Source organism: Colobus angolensis, unplaced genomic scaffold, assembly GCF_000951035.1.
Source record: "Colobus angolensis palliatus isolate OR3802 unplaced genomic scaffold, Cang.pa_1.0 Scaffold101, whole genome shotgun sequence".
Lineage (NCBI taxonomy): Eukaryota > Metazoa > Chordata > Mammalia > Primates > Cercopithecidae > Colobus > Colobus angolensis.
This window is the reverse complement of record NW_012111031.1, coordinates 1,071,381-1,076,354: the sequence shown is the minus strand read 5'-3', so window position 1 is coordinate 1,076,354 and position 4,974 is coordinate 1,071,381.

The following is a 4,974-nucleotide window of genomic DNA, read 5'->3' as shown; positions in this document are numbered from 1 at the left end:
TGGACCCCTATGAATACTTCTAGTGGAGAGGAAGGAAAAGCAACAAGGGCCAGCCAGGCAGAGGTCTCCCCAGGCCTTCCTGCCTCCCAGTCCTTGGGCTCAGTCAAGCCTCTTCATTTCTTTACAGAGACAAGGGAGCGCCTGCCCTGTGCCAGGCACTGCAGCAGGAAAGACGGCGTCAGCAACACGGCACACACGCATGGCCCCTGCCCTCAGCAGGGGAGGAGAGCGACGCACAGGAAAACATCTTAAACGGTGTGATATGCATCATGAAGGACGCCCACAGGGTGCCATGCAGAGAACAATGGTGGTGGCAGGAAGTCCCACAGGGAGGTGACATTTCAGTGGAGAGCTGTAAGGTAAAAGCTGGCAGCCCCCTGCAGAGCCAGGAGGCTCACGAAGGAAGAGCACAGCTCCAGCAATTTCATGAGGCCCCCCTGGGGGTTCCAATGACACCTGGGGATGAGAACGAAAGACATGCTTTCCCTCCACCACATGGTGGGGCTTCTGGCTTAGGGACAGGAACCCACTCCCACTGGGCAGCGCCATGCCTTAGGAAAAGGCAGAACAAACCTCCTAACTGGCTGAGGGCCCAAATGCCCCGCTGGCCTCAGGAGCCAGGGTTCAGTGAGAGTACCCTCCGCCACCAGGCTCCAGCTGGGCCAGTATTGAGCGTTTGGGCTCGCTGCCGCCTCCACGCCCTGGCTGCCCACCTCGCAGGCTTCCAGGACTCCACGGCTCAGGCTCCCTCTGCAGGCAGCTGCTCCTTCCTGGGGCCAGGCTTCCCTTCACTCTGCAGAGGGGAATGGTGGCTGTTTTCCTTCCCCTCACAAAGCATCTTTCTGACTGCCCACCTCCCGCCCCATACAGTTAGAAAGGCCGATAGTTTCGAGATTCTGAGTGAGGCTCCTGCAGAGGCCTTCTTGTGCTCCACAAGAAGGGCTGGGCAGGAATTTCAACCACGCTGCTAATTTCAGTCCGTCACTGCGGTGGCAGCTTCATATTTTCCCACTAGATGGGGTGCTTGATCTCTGCAGCTAAAGATCAGCTAGTTAGAGACAATTCCAAATCATTTAATTTGGCTCTGAAGGCTGCTCAGAAATTTTATTCAAAGCAGAGGGAAATCTTTTATAGGAAGTGGCCAAAGGCTGAAATTGAAAAAAAAAAAAAAATCCCTAAAAATCTGGTTTCTATATCTTCCTTAATTAGCAAAGGTGATAAAGGGTAATAAGTGAAAATGTTTGCACAGGAAACCTAGCACATCTGAAATACAGATGCAAATGGAGTGAGCTAGAAAATGATTTCTCTAAAGAGCCATTTTGAACAATGCTCTAACTGCTTCTTCCCTTTGAGACAGCCAGAAGCATTGACCCTGGACATTCAAGCTGAAAAAAATATCCTTTGGTCTGGTCATTATCACCATTCTGCTTGATCAATGGTAGCCTGGTTCTCATTGATCCACTCCAGCCCCCAGACGCACGAGACAAGTAGCACAAGGGTGGCGAAGTGAAGCCACTATGAGCCAAAGGCAATTATGTTTTTCCAATGCAAACTCATTTTGCTCAGTTTGGGAAACAGTTATATCCTTTAAAGTCATTTAGCATGAATATTTCTCTTCGTCATCAATAATAAACACCCATGGAGCACCTCTCTTCTCCCTTCCTCTGTTGGAAGGCTTTCTCTGACATTTTTAGGCAGAGTTGAGATGGTGCTAGATATAGCAAGAACAAAAAGATACTAACACTAACCCTGTCTTCAAGAGCCTATATCTTCGCCCAAGAAATAGCACTCTTCCCAGAAAACAGTAGAAGATACACATTATTTACATCATCTTAGAACTTCGCATGGATAAATGAAATCTTTGATGAATAAACTCAGACTGTTGTATTTTGAAGTTAGAATTTTCTGTAGATACAAAACCAGTTTTAAAGATGCTTCCCTTTTGAAGTGCCATAACAGAACTGCTCAAGAATCGTGGACAAAATTGTGTAGACAAAAACACATGATCAGCTTTTACTGCTGACCTTTTCATTTACTGTGGTGTCCTGTTTGTGGGACCCCCACATTTCTCCAGGGTTGGGGATATATTTTAACAGGCAGCCCTTGGTCACTTGGTCACTGTGAAAACAAGCATCTTTGAGCACTTGGTCATTGTATGTCACAATTTTCACTCAGATTTACAGCCACTAGCGTATCCTACTGGTGCAGTTGGGGGAATCGATATGGGGCTTTATTCTCATTATATACTGGGAACAGGTTCAATGTAGTCCCTTAGGAAGTAAAATTAGAACTTCAATCACATGGGAAGGGAGGCTTTAGGAAAGTTGCTTCTGTTAACACACTCCTCTGTCCTGCTCGCAACCAAAACACATATATTCAGCCCAAATTTGGCATAAATTCTGCGTAAATTATATATACTTTCAGCGGTTCTACAAACATTTTCCAAGAAGACTGGCTATATAGCAGAACCTCTTTCTTTCTAGAAAGCGGCTTTGGCCATCCTAAAAAATTTTGGCTTTGGCCAAAATATCCTTTGGTCTGGTCATTATCACCATTCTGCTTGATCAATGGTAGTCCAATCAGTGGACTAATCCAGATGAGTCCATCAATTTGCCTAGGGGTCACTGCTTGTGCCACCAGAAAGACACTCGCAGAGAGACCCTCAAAAACTGGGGCTATGTTGTTCCATCCCAGAATGGAAACTAAAACCAGAGCCGCATTAGCACTTGCTGGGGTAAACTGAATTCCTTGGTTCTATGCAGATCTTGCCTGTGTATGGATGACTAGAATCAAGAGGCTACCGATGTCTTCTGAGATGCCAGAAGTCAGAAATAATCGCAGCTAAATGAAAAATACCGGAACTGTGACAAAATTGGCCACAGCAAATACAGAGCTGTAGAATCTTCAGCTCTTCAGGACCCCCCCAGCCTGAGCTGTGTACGTAGGGCCAATCATAGGCAGAAATTCATTCTGTAGACACTAGTCAAACATTGTAGTAGACGGAATAACAGCCCCTAAAGACATCTACACATGAATCCCTGCAACCTGTGAATATGTTACAGTACATGGTAAAGGGAATTAAGGCTGCTAGTCAGGTTAAGATGGGGGGATTTTCCAGATTATCTTTCTTAAAAATGGAAGAGGGTGGCAGGGGAGGGCAGAAAAATGAAATGTGAGAAAGACTCAGCACACCATTGCTAACTTGCAAGACAGAGGAAGGGGCCAGAAGCCAAGAAATGCAGGTAGCCCCCAAAAGCTGGAAAAGGAAAACAAAACAAAACAAAACACAGATTCTTTCCTAGAGCGTCTAGAAGAAACTGAACCCTGTGGACACCTTGATTTTCAGCCCAGTGAGACCTGCGTTGGACATCTAACCTAGAGAACTTCGTGTTGCTTTAAGCCACAAAGTTGGTGATGATTTGTTTCAGCAGTAATAGAAAACTAATACAAGCACTTTCTACGACCAGGCACTGACCCTGCCAATAGGGATGCAAATATGCCTGGCATTCCATGGACACATAGTCCAGTAGGGAGAGAAAATTCTGCACATGCAGGTAAAGTAACATGCTATGCACTAAACATGCATGTACCAAGCCCTGAGGGAGCACTGAGCTTATGGTGCTCCCCTCTGCCTGGGGGAGCCAAGGAAGGCTTCCTAGAGCAGAGGAGACATTTCAGCTTAACCTAGAAGCCTGATAGAAGGGGTCTGTACTGTTCTGGACTTACATGGTCCCAGGGCCTTTTATTTAGACATGAATGTTGAAGGAGGAAGCAGCTTTTTATTGTCCAGGCTGGTCTAGACCCTTGATCCTCAAAATGTGGTCCAGAAGTCACATGGGAGCTTGTTAGAAATGCAGAATCTCAGGCCCAGCCCAACCCTACCAAGTGAGATTCTTCATTCTAACAATATCCCAGGGGATTCACAGGTGCGTGACCGCTGAAGAATCACTGCCCCAAATAACAATATTCTCATCCTCACCACAGTGTGGAAAGAAAGAAACAGGGTTCCAGAAATTGCTTACGTATATAACCCTGATAGCATGGAGGTCCCTCAGAACATTCCTACTGCTATGTGGCCATGCTCAAAATGGTGCACTCCAGCTCTGTGTCGTTTCTCAGCATCTACATAGACATCGCATACACCATCAGGCGGTACATCTCCTGCAGAAACATTTGGCAGGCTTTATTTCATAAACACTTGGTTACAAACATCACCCAGTTCTTCTATTTATGTTTTAAGAGATGGAGTCTCACTCTGTTGCCCAGGCTGAAGTGCAGTGGCATGAACCTGGCTCTGCAGCCCTGACCTCCTGGGCTCTAATGATCCTCTTACCTCAGTTTCTCTGAATAGCTGGAACTACACGTGCATGCAACCATACCTGGCTAATGTTTAAATATTTTTTAGAGATGGGGGTCTTGCTCTGTTGCCCAGGCTGGTCTAGAACTTCTGGCCTGAAATGATCCTCCTGCCTCAGCCTAACCCATTTCTTTTTTAGAAAACACAACTTCAGTTCTAGCATTCTGATGGTGCAAAACTTTTCTCTTGCTTGATGACCTCAATCCCAAAATAATTTACTCTAACAGCTAAATCTTCAAATCACTGAGCCTCAATTTGCTTCTACCATCAGTAAAAAGAGGTCAGGGTGGCTCTGGCAAACCTAAGCCCTAGTCCTGGGAAATCCACAGATAGCCCTTGATGGCTCACTGGCTTAGTGACTCGATCCCTCCAGCCTGTTTGCTGTGCTTGAGCCACATCTCTGCTGGCTGTGGATCCCACACACTCAGAGCTGCGTCCTGTCCGTGGGCACCCTGGGGACACTTGCTGCAGGGTTGATGTTTTGTTATATTTCTGCAGCACAACCAAGGCCGGCTTCTTGGAGGCTGTACACAGTGCACTTGTCCAGCCCCACACTCAGAAGGGATTGAGGTTTAGTGCTCTGCAATGGCAATCTTAAAACTTTTTTTTTTTTTTTT